Here is a 13,022-nt window from a genome sequence, read left to right as displayed (position 1 = left end):
TCCTAGCTAGCTCGTCTTACATTTTGTGCTAAACCTGTGCATCGTGTATCTTTTCATGAATTCACTGGGGAGTGCTCACTTCACCAATATCAACAAGGAAAAGGTCCTTCCAGTGCTTAATAAAGTCTTTGTCAAACATTAATCTGGAGAGTTACTTTCTTCAACCCGATTTTAGAAGTAACTTTTCCTTCAAGAAAGTCATCCTGTCATTGGAAAAGGTTGCTTAAATCTCAAAATCAAGATTCTGAGAAATAGAAAATTAATTCCCACTGAATTGAGATTCAAGATTTCTGAATTGTATTAGTTTCATTAAATACAAATTTGCCATTGCATAGCCATACATTCGGGCCGTGATCGTATAGTGCTTAGTATTCTGTGTTGTGGCCGCAGCAACACAGGTTCGGTTCCGGGTCACGGCAGCCTCAGCTCCACCAATAGAGTTGCTTACTTGACCAGTGGGGAGATTAGAGTCCCCCACGATGTCTTACAGACAACTATGAAAACGAAAGGGGCTAGTGGCGCAATGGATAACGCATCTGACTACGAATCAGAAGATTCTAGGTTTGACTCCTAGCTATTTCGTCTTTCACTTGGCGCTAAACCAATTAAAAAACCAGTGCATTGTGTACCTTTTCATGAATTCACTGGGCAGGCCCCCCTTCACCAATGTCAACAAGGAAAAACTCCTTCCATTGCAGCCCTCGAACTCCGAGGCGAAGCCAGCGTGTTCGACTGCACACATGGTTTTTATTTGCATCAGCATAAGCAATTTGAATATGCAATACAAAATGGGAAACTTGACATTTGACTCCATCACACTCTTCCAGCCTATTCTAATGGTTTCAGATTACAAGACATCTTTTGGTGTATGGTGTATTTTCACAAGGCCTGACACATACAAGTTATCTTTTTGGCCATGACGATATTGTTGCTTTAGAGATACCAAGCCTTGTGCTGAACCTCCCTAATTCATAAGTTACGGCCTTAAAGTGAGTGAGTCTCACTTTATCTGCTAAGGGTCAGCCATTTGAACAGGGGTCATCAATGCCCCAAGGAAGGTATTTACAGAAAAGGGATCTGACATTGGGGAGTCACATCTGCGATGGAGCCGTACCTGGCACCCGTAGCTGTCCAATTTGAGGCCAGAAAGATACGAATGCATGTGCAACAAAGGGGGCCTGTAAGATTAGTTATAGTTTGAAACTTGATAAGATGACAAACTAAACAACAAAACTAACAGATGAACATACAAACTTAAATTTCTTTAACATATCCCTCCTGTTTATCAAGTTTCAAATCTCATCATCAAAGGCTGTCGCTTGAGGGGGGAGAAAAACTATCCAAAAACTCAAAAATTCTTGGAGAAAAGGGTAGAAACCCATGCCCCAAACGAGAAGCCCACAAAAAATAATATACAACAGTGTGATCAACAAGAGAAGGGCGAAAAACCTCTCATTAGGGCAAAAATTGACCTGCTCTCTTCCAGCGTGGAACGAGATTCTCATGGTGCGTTGATCACTTGGGAATAAAACATATGTGTAAAAAAACATATTAATGTGCCTAGTGAAAAATAACAAAAGTGTTTTCACGCAGAATTAGCCTCTGTGAAAACTCGATGGAGGCCCTTTTGCCTCATGGCAGGAGAAGGCAGTATCTCCAGTATCTTCGTGTGTGGTGTATGTGTGCGCACGTGTTTGGGCAGGGCAGAAAGTCCATGTGTTTCTACGTTTCAGTGTCCAGTTCGTCATTGTCCAGTTCGAATTTGTCATTCTCAACATCAATCAGGTTGTAATGGTACATTTGAACAACAAACATTTGGTTAATCATCATCTTTTGTCATAAAAATAATGCAACATGCACATAACAAAAATGAAAACTATAATTATCTCGATATATTGTGTCTTTCAAATTCTTCATAGTGGTCATAACATCAATAATTGTTTCATTTTCACTAAAAATTAAAATGCAAAACTGTTCTTCAATCAAGGCTGAAATTTCTTTGTTATGTACGTCATTAATTTCCAAACAATATCTAATATTTTTATTCTATGGCTTCAACATTCGTATCTGTGGCTGGTTGGGTGGTTCTGATGTGCGTGTGGTCCGAGATTGTGACTCAGGTGAGCTCCTGTTCGAGGGATTCGCGTTGCTAGGCCTTTAGCTGGAAACCGGAGAATCTTGTACTGCAACTGGTGGATCCAGCTGCCACGCCCGCGACCTTTGCTGCCGTCGGGGTCACTGCCATCATCTGGCGAGGGCCATCTCAGCATTCACTTTTCCCAACGAAGTCGTTTCAGCACCTTGAAGAAGAGTTGGTCTCCCACACGGACGTAATTTCTGTAAATCAGAACAACACTTGACCAGTATTGGCGTCTTTTGTATCTTATAACATATTTTTCGTTGGTGGTTCTGATGAACCTGAGAGTCTATAGGGGATAGTGTCCTTCCTTCGGCTGGCATTGTCTTCATTGCTGTGATTGAAACACAGTCTGGCCATTGTCTCTTTTTTTTTTTCTTTTCATTGTCTTGATAAGTCTGGCCTTAACAATTCCATTAGTGCGTTCCACAAGTCCTGCAGACTGTATGCCCAATTACGCTTTGAGTCAATTTTACAACAACTGTCCCACTTGTTACAAACATTATTCACAATATGTATCATTTTCACTTCAAATCACTTCTTGAAATTCCAAATGTCAGGATAATTTGATTACACAACACTTTTTCCAATCGTTTTTAGCATCAGCATGTGTTGTTGGAAACAACTTAATCCATTTTGAAAACATATTAATTATAACCAAACAATATTGCAACCCAAACAACTAACACTTTGTCTAAAAAAAAGTTTTTTGTTGAAAAGTCTATATGTGGGAACAATTTCATATCATACTTCCCCCTGTTGACACACATGTGTCACTCATGTTACTCCTCTACTCCTCAGCAATGTTTGCACCTTTTTTCTCCCAATATGTGCATTCAATTAGTGGTGTATTTTTCCCTGGCGTGAGATCAAATTGTCAAGTTGATTTGCTGCGTGTGTGTGTGTGTGTGTGTGCATTACCCCTTGCTGCATTGTCAGCGAGGCAGTATTCAATTGTAATCGTGTCATTTTCTGTTCAGAGAATTTTGCATTTACAAATACTTATTTAGACGTGCTTTATGCACAACTTTTCTTTCATCTTTTGTGATTTTTTAAAACGCCGTTTGCCCAATGTCGACAGAACACATAAACATATATCTTGGCAGTCAGTCCAAATTGTAAAATGTTTTTTAGAAAACATCTTACAATTCTGGATCAGCACAGAAATTTCTGCTGCTTGTCCTGCACATACAGATTTTAATATCCCTTGAAACAAAATGCTTTGTTAAAAAAAAAATTCCCACCCCTTTGCGGCCGTCAAAAAACTGTCTCACCAGTCGGGAGAAAGGTGTTCAAGAGGTCAGGTCGCTGTTTGGTGGTAATTTGGACTCGGCTTCCACAGTCGTGTGGTGTGCCTTCTACTGGTGCGGGAAAAAGTGACGCTGGGCTGAGCGCACCTTATCAGTGTAATGTGACAATTAGATCGCCGTGCAATGTGAATGTGGTGGGAAAAGGAATGTCATTTTTTGATTCCTTAAAGCAGCAGTGAAGACTGCTTGATCCAATTGTTGTGACTAATATGCAAGTGATTTCATGAGCCCTGCGCGTCTGCAGCCACACAAGGTCATGAAACCATTTTTTGCAGTCACTGTTTGCTCAAATGGCTCATAGTAATTTGGTAGTGCTAATACATCTTCATCAATGAGTTCACACTTGAAAAGTTCAAAAGCTTGTCAGCCTCAAGTGTTCAAACATTTTTTTTTCCTCAAATGTCATTGGCTTGTCATAAATGATGTCCAGCAATAGTCGTGTGATTTCTAAGTACTTTGCAATCCATGCCTGGCAATAATTGCATACACCTTATAAGGGACATCATTTACTTCTTTGTTATTGGTTTTAGGGCTCGGGCAACGCCTTCTTTTTGCTTGTCACCAAAAATGCGCCCCTTTTCAGTCAAAATGCGGCCTAAATATGTGACTTCCTTTTTTAACAGCTGCATCTCATCGGTTCAGTTTGATGACGCATTAAGTAATTCTCGAGGTCAAGCATATGTTTAATATCTTCCTCAATGTCTTCACTGTTGTCACTGTCAGAGGGGGAATCCAGAGGTTTGGACATCAACTCGCAGTCCGAAGCCCCACTGGGGTCCCGGCCTAGTCATTCATCATCAGGTGAATCGTCAACACGGCGTCGACTGGGCGTAACTTTTCCCCCACACTGACGAGCGAGATGACCTTTTTCACCGCAATTGAAGCACTTGCCTTTGTGATGACCGCTCTCCAGCCGAAGCTGGAAAGCAGTGAAGGCGGATTCTTAAAACGCTGACAAGGGAAAAGTTTGGATCACAGGGGTTTATTAGGACCGGCAAATCACAATCATTGAATAGGCAAGATAGCTTGCTATTACTAATACTTGGATATTAAAGGATAATATAAATGGCAGTCAGTTTAAAACTGAACAAAGGTTAGACTGCTCGGAGCCACTTTTGTGATCCTGGCATGGAAGTCCATTGTTTCAGAGGGGTCTCGTTCACACCTCCTGTGGTGCAGCTGTGATCCAATCTTCCTGCATTCCTCTCCTGAGGGTCTGGTCATTAGCATGGTCTAAACTTCGGTCACACTTAAAGGATTTCATACATTTGACTATTAAAGGAATATAAGAGTTTGAGCTTAATATAGTTCATTAGATGTTGGTGCATCCAATGTATGAAAATGTGATATTGTAAAATGCTGAGAGTGTGACTGGTGAAGCGAAACTGGTTGCGGGGGTTGTGCAAGAATGGAATGTTTTAGAAGCAGAAGGTGCTGAGCGAGACGAGATGACTCCGGGAAGGAGCGGCCATCGGGGGATCGCACGCAGGAGGAGCCACGGGATTCGGCGGGAGGAGAAAGACCAATGAGAGCGAGCTAAAGTTAACTGCAATACACATAGCCAATAGAATCATGCCAGGATGCCTTTGTCTCTGTGCCATTTGCATGTTGTATAGTATTAATCATTACTGGGCAACTCGGAGGTAGAACACATTCGCTGGTGGCAAGAGAGGTGTAGAGTTGTATTGAGAGGGACCCGAGATCCAGGTGCCATGTAGAAATCTGTGTATTGGGAATAAACCCACTTGTGCGTGAAAATGCCGGCTTCCTGATACCTTTCTATTGCAGAACGAGCGCGCATATTGTTGGATGAGTGAGAGTTGGGTAAGGTCGCAAATTGGAATCAGATTACTAATTTGAGTTTACATTGGGTTAAAGTTAAATTCTAACATTGATATAAAGATAAATTCCAACAATATCTATAATTAATGTCGCCAGAAGACGTGAACGAAAAACGCTGGTGGAGCGAACTCGCACCAGGAGAGCCAAAACGAGGAACAGAAAAAGCTTGCAACGTAAGAGAACCGAAAACGAGGATGTCCTTCCACAAAAGGGAGGGGTTAGAGCCAATGCACGGAGCGAGAACAAAAAGCGAGCCGAAACGTAGCTGCAACATGGAAATCATCAAAACTTACAAAGACCATACACGGGAGAACTTGGGCGAAGATAGTAGCGAAGGCACATGGGCGAGAGCAAGGTGAGTCAATAATCCGACGCGAGAGTGTCGGCGTGGCTGTCTTAAATAGCCCGTGAGTCATTACTTCATGGGTCGCAGCTGTGTGGCTCGTGAGCGCGTCTCGCTCGCGGCAGAGTCCCGAGGTGGCGCGTCGACGGGCACGCCCACCCAGCTGCAACGACAACACATTGATCGTGACAGTCTTCTTTGAACCACTGTTGATGTTTGGGTGACAATTTGGACAAGTCAAATGGATTTCTTTTTTGGTGTTTTTGTCCGCGTGATTTTTCTTTGTTATCACGACTCGGTCCCGAAAAATTTATGTTTATAACAGGACGTTCTGTTTTTTCCTATTTCTGTTCGACACGTTCATAATTTCGTGCAGAATTTAGGATTTTTTCCTCCATTTGACAAGTCGGCCAATTTAAATTAGGTTGTCTTATTTGAAAAGCCTGTAATTTTCTTTTTCCTTTTCACCTAATCACAAATTTCTTATCACAAAAGTGAACATGTTCATTCTATTTTATTTCCTATAAGCCTAATCTAGTTCCTATCCTCATTCATTTGTTCAAATGACACACTCTTCAATCACTAACTCTCTCTCTCCTTCTCCCCACCTGGGATCTCTTCACAGGCTGCTCCTTCTACACGCACCTGATTTACGATCACACCTCCTCTTTGCCTCCTGCAAAGGCTTCTCCTGCTCCCAATTTCCAAATTCACTGTAGCTTTTTCAAAACCACTCAAAACTACCAATGTGTCGAATAAAAAATTCAAAATCAGGAAACGCTTATGCTTTTGCAAAGATTCCTCATGTTCACTTTCAAAACCTTCATTCAATCTTTCATAACACCTATTTCTCTCTTTCAATTCATGCAACCAACTCAGTGTCCTACGTCCCTCAACCACATCGGTTCTAATTCTGTAACTCTATACAGTTTTCCACTTGCAAATCTGCCTATGACACCTTTCTCACTTGCCCTATCATTTGGACTTCATCAATCCTTTCTATGGAACATTAATTGTTCCTTTCCCTTTTCTACACATTCTTTTTCTTTTCTTATTAACTTCCAATCTCTACACTGCAAAGTTTCCCTGGACTTTACTATACTACCTAATACCCCAATTTTTGAAAATTGGACCAGTTAGTCAACACCTAGGGTGTTCTAAAAACTGGTTTCTCATCAGTAGGACAGCAACTCAATTTTCCTGTTGTGGCAATTCTCACTTCAACTTTTTCAGGTGGAGATTTCTTGTCTATTACATCCACAACAGTCTGCTGTTTATAATCCTACTGTATTACATGGGATAAAATACCAAATGGTATTTGTAATCCCCAATCACACCATTCACTCACTTTGCATACAGTTTTTTCGCAAACCTCCGCAAACAAAATGATCTACTCACCCCACACACTCGCACACACTCCAGCTCACTGACTCAACCCCCTTTCTCTTCTTTGTTCTCACACACACACATAGTCAAACACAGACATATACACGGGCCCACAAAACAACACACACAGTTCTCAACATTGAACAGCTACAAACGAGAAGCTAATTAATATTTTTCAATTTCAGCTAACCTACATTTTTCCTTTATTTCAAATTCGGAAAGTTGACAGTTAATTTCCTTCATCAATTTTGCCGCCATTTCTGACAGTCTTAATTGTTATGGTGTCTAGTTATGGTTCCTCAGTATTGAGAAAAATTCAAATTGCCTGACTTTGGGTTGAATACCAAGCTTCTACTCCCAATTTGGAGCGGGTATTCCTGGGTGTTTTTACTCACAACCCGTCCGTCAGTTTTAGATTTCTCAAACTTTGGACATTCATACAATACACATTCACACTCACAGATTGATCAGTTCTGTGCCCGCGAAAATAGATGAACTATTTTCGTCTTTAACAAATAACAAACGTTGTACTATCACTTCCAAATATAGTAATAATTACATCTGTACTCTACCAGAAATAAGAACCCCTAAATCTGTCTTCCAGAAAAAACAACAGTTAATTCTGTACTATCCGAGCAGATATAATCAACTACACTTGTACTCTCTACCAGACAAGGAATGCCTTAATCTGCCTTCCAGAAAAAAACAACAGTTAATTCTGTACTGTCCGAGTCTTCCAACAAGTTAATTCTCCTTCAAAATTAGCAAAGTCTAATCTGTATTTCTGCCAGAAAATAGCTAAGCTAAGATGTACTATCTCTTCGGGTAAAGGAACTCCCTGAAACCCTACTATCCTTCAAAAACCCAAAAACTCGAGTTTTTTACTATCTGTTGTATACAACCACTGACCTGTGACAATCTCTCCGCTGGTCGAGACACTCGCGGTTCATGGATGAAGTCTGTGTTCTCTCCGGTGGAGGATGGCCGAGGACTGGCCTCCTGGAAGAGAGGACTTTTCACGATGGCGCCGTTTTCAGTCGTCGTCAATCGTCCACCGCAGATCACACGTTTTCATCCGGCATTCGAAGGACCAAGTAATGTTAAGGATGTTTCTATCAAAACAAGCCTGAACAAATGAATCAACCAGCCAAGATTGTCTGTCATTTACGCGCGGGGCAGCCCTCGAACTCCGAGGCGAAGCCAGCGTGTTCGACTGCACACATGGTTTTTATTTGCATCAGCATAAGCAATTTGAATATGCAATACAGAATGGGAAACTTGACATTTGACTCCATCTCACTCTTCCAGCCTATTCTAATGGTTTCAGATTACAAGACATCTTTTGGTGTATGGTGTATTTTCACAAGGCCTGACACATACAAGTTATCTTTTTGGCCATGACGATATTGTTGCTTTAGAGATACCAAGCCTTGTGCTGAACCTCCCTAATTCATAAGTTACGGCCTTAAAGTGAGTGAGTCTCACTTTATCTGCTAAGGGTCAGCCATTTGAACAGGGGTCATCAACGCCCCAAGGAAGGTATTTACAGAAAAGGGATCTGACATTGGGGAGTCACATCTGCGATGGAGCCGTACCTGGCACCCGTAGCTGTCCAATTTGAGGCCAGAAAGATACGAATGCATGTGCAACAAAGGGGGCCTGTAAGATTAGTTATAGTTTGAAACTTGATAAGATGACAAACTAAACAACAAAACTAACAGATGAACATACAAACTTAAATTTCTTTAACATAAATATTCATCATCTCATCAATATTTGAACAATAGTACTGAGTTTCGAGATCCTCACAATAGTCATTCTCAAAATGATATTTTTTTTATCAATTTAGCTTCGTTAAGGGATATTTTATTGACAATCTAACATTAGTATACAAAGAACATTACAATATTGGTAGAGGGGGGGCGTGACAGGAAATAATTGAGAACCACTGGTAGACAGACAATTTTTCCACTGCGGGAACGCATACGGAGGCTGTGATCGTCTAGTGGTTAGTGCTCTGTGTTGTGGCCGCTGCAACCTGGGTTTGAATCAGGGTCATGGCAACCTTGACTAAAACCAAATAGATTATTACCGTATTTTTACAGCCAAAAGACGCGCTGTATCAAAGGGCACAGCACCAGTTGAGGGTGCTATTTCTGTATTTAATACTGTCATGACCCGTTTGCTCTTGCCATGCCTCACGTGTTCTTTTTTTTGTGTTTTCCCAGCTGACTTGGGGGCGTTTCTCCAGCGCTCTTCCCCGGGCATGCCGCCACGCCTGGAGAGGCGCGCCCACCAGCCACGCACCTGATCCTGATCATGTCATGATTTCCTCCTCTTCTTAAACCCTGCGCGCTGACGGCTCAGCGTCGTATTATTCTCTTGCTCACGTCCATGTACCAAGCGATTATTCTTGCCATTGTTTTGTGCTCCACGTGTTTTTCGACCTCTTGCCCGTTCTTCGACTCCGTCTCTAGCCTTAACCCTTATTGGCCGTGTTTGCATCCTGATTGGCATTCCTTACCCTTCCGCGGTAAGCGATTTACGTTCGTTCTTGTTTTCTTGCCTTTTGCAAGCGTTTTCTGTTCATCGCGTTTTTTCCCTGGTGTGTGTTGTCCACCAGCACTTTCGGTTTCGCCATCGGCACTTCGTTGTTGTTCCTTTGTTACCTTTGATCTTTGCCGGAATAATAAATTCCTTGCAACCCTCTCTGGCTTGTCCCTGTCTGCTCTTAACGAGTCCACCTCGGCAATCTCGGCACCGCCGGGATTGCCAGCCTTACAAATACTGAGACTAGGCGCATTGCATTATGAGGCGCATGTTAGCATGCCAGCTCGCGCATGCTAGCTCGCGCAGGTTGATGGCTATTAGTAGCAGCACTTCAGCTCAGGCTGATCAGAGATGTCATGACAACACATCTAATTAACCACGTCAGGGGAGGGATGTCACTGGTCACCATGCTCCTGAGAGTCATGGTTTCAAATCAAAACCATAAATATCTCCGAAAGCGATGGGCGCAAAAATAATTTTTGAATGGGCATTTTATGTATTAACCCGCGGTTTGTTCCCAGGTATGGTTTGATCTAATCACTAATACTAATAGAGGCACGTCACTGATAGGCGCCCCTCTGCTCGGTGTCTGTCACCAGCGCCCCCATCCTGCGCGCCATGCCGCGCGCACACACAGACACAGACAGAGTCCAGTGCTCGCGCCCTCGAGAACGCGAGCGGCAAGAGTTTACAATTCAAACATCTGATGATGATGGAGAAGCAAAATAGAAAGTGCTTAGGAGCACAAAAACCAAAAAAGAAACGGGGAGAGTGAGAAAGACTATACAGCCATTAAAACCAGATTTATACTTTTATTCCTTTAGAGAGAATGTGGCCAATTAGGTGAATATTGTGCTCTTTGCTTTCTTTATTGTTTTTGTGACCCATCCTTATTTTATCTGCTAATTTCTGTTTTCTCAGTTCTGATGGCATTGTTGGATTGTTGTTTTAACATGTTAAGACATCATCCATCCATCCATTATCCGCCGCTTATCCGGGGTCGGGTCGCGGGGGCAGCAGCTTCAGCAGGGAAGCCCAGACTTCCCGCACTTCCCGCTCCCCAGCTACATCTTCCAGCTCTGCCGGAGGGATGCCCAGGCGTTCCCAGGGCAGCCGGGAGACATAGTCTCTCCAGCGTGTCCTTGGTGGTCCTCTGGGCCTCCTGCCGGTGGGACATGCCCGGAACACCTCATCAGGGAGGCGTCCAGGAGGCATCCTAATCAGATGCCTGAGCCACCTCATCTGGCTCCTCTCTACGTGGAGGAGCAGCGGCTCGACACTGAGTCCCTCCTGGAAGGCCGAGCTTCTCACCCTATCTCTAAGGGAGAGCCCAGACACCCTGCGGAGGAAACTAATTTTGGCCGCTTGTATCTGAGATCTTGTTCTTTCGTTCACAACCCACAGCTCGTGACCATAGGTGAGGGTAGGAACGTAGATCGACCGGTAAATCGAGAGCTGAGCCAAAATTCACCACGACAGACCGATACAGCATCCGCATCACAGCGGAGGCTGCACCGATCCGCCTGTGGATCTCTGGCTCCATCCTCCCCTTACTCGTAAACAAGACCCCAAGATACTTAAACTCCTCCACTTGGGGCAGGATCTCCTCCCCGACCTGGAGAGGGCACTCCACCCTTTTCCGACTGAGAACCATGGTCTCAGATTTGGAGGTGCTGATCTTCATCCCAACCCCTTCACACTCGGCTGCGAACCGCTCCAGTGAGAGTTGGAGATCACGGCTTGAGGAAGCCAACAGTACCACATCATCTGCAAAAAGCAGAGATGAAATACTGAATACAAACCGGATCCCCTCATCACCTCGACTGCGCCTAGAAATTCTGTCCATAAAAGTTATGAACAGAATCGGTGACAAAGGGCAGCCTTGGCGGAGTCCAACCCTCACTGGAAACGAATCCGACTTACTGCCCAGTGAGAGTTGGAGATCACGGCTTGAGGAAGCCAACAGTACCACATCATCTGCAAAAAGCAGAGATGAAATACTGAATACAAACCGGATCCCCTCATCACCTCGACTGCGCCTAGAAATTCTGTCCATAAAAGTTATGAACAGAATCGGTGACAAAGGGCAGCCTTGGCGGAGTCCAACCCTCACTGGAAACGAATCCGACTTACTGCCAGCAATGCGGACCAAACTCTGACATCGGTGGTACAGGGACCCAACTGCACGTATCAGGGGGCTCTGTAACCCGTACTTCCGAAGCACGCTCCACAGAACTCCCAGAGGGACACGGTCGAACGCCTTCTCCAAGTCCACAAAACACATGTAGATTGGTTGGGCGAACTCCCATGCACCCTCAAGGACCCTGTAGAGAGTGTAGAGCTGGTCCACTGTTCCACGGCCAGGACCAAAACCGCACGGCTCCTCCTGGATCTGAGATTCATCCTCCTGACGGACCCTCCTCTCCAGTACCCCTGAGTAGACCTTACCGGGGAGGCTGAGGAGTGTGATTCCTCTATAATTGGAACACACCCTCCGGTCCCCCTTCTTAAAAAGGGAGACCACCACCCCGGTCTGCCAATCCAGAGGCACTGTCCCCGATGTCCACGCAATGTTGTAGAGGCGTGTCAACCATGACAGCCCCACAACATCCAGAGCTTTAAGGAACTCATCCACCCCCGGGGCCTTGCCACCGAGGCGCTTGTTTAACCACCTCGGTTACTTCAGCCCCTGAGATAGGCGAGTCCACCACGGAGTCTTCAGGCTCTGCTTCCTCAATGGAAGGCGTGTCGGTAGAATAGAGGATGTCTTCTAAGTATTCTCCCCACCGACTCACAACATCCCGAGTCGAGGTCAGCAGCACCCCATCTCCACTATAAATAGTGGGTACTCTGAACTGCTATTTGGTGCATAAGCACAAATAACAGTCAGCACCCGTCCCCCCACCTTGAGGCGGACGGAGGCTACCCTCTCGTCCACCGGGGTGAACCCCAACGTATAGGCGCCAAGCCGGGGGGCAATAAGTATGCCCACACCTGCTCGGCATCTCTCACCTTGGGCAACTCCAGAGTGGAAGAGTGTCCGACCCCTCTCAAGAGGACTGGTACCAGAGCCCAAGCTGTGTGTAGAGGTGACTCCGACTATATCTAGTCGGAATTTCTCTGCCTCGCACACCAGCTCAGGCTCCTTCCCCGCCAGAGAGGTGACATTCCATGTCCCAAGAGCTAGTTTCTGTAGCCGGGGATCAGAGCGCCAAGGTCCTTGCCTCTTGCCGCTGCCCGACTCACATGGCACCCAACCCCTTTGGCCCCTCCCACAAGTGGTGAGCCCATGGGAAGGGGGACCCACGTTGCCTTTTCGGGCTGTGACGGGCCGAGTCCCATGGGTGCAGGCCCGGCCACAAGGCGCTCGCTGACGAGCCCCACCTCCAGGCCTGGCTCCATAGGGGGGCCCCAGTGACCCGCGTCAGGGCAAGGGAAAACGTGGTCCAATAAT

Source organism: Idiotropiscis lumnitzeri, chromosome 9, assembly GCF_059441095.1.
Source record: "Idiotropiscis lumnitzeri isolate Australia: NSW breed Sydney's pygmy pipehorse chromosome 9, RoL_Ilum_1.0, whole genome shotgun sequence".
In the NCBI taxonomy this organism is placed as follows: Eukaryota; Metazoa; Chordata; class Actinopteri; order Syngnathiformes; family Syngnathidae; genus Idiotropiscis; species Idiotropiscis lumnitzeri.
This window is presented reverse-complemented; position numbering follows the sequence as displayed.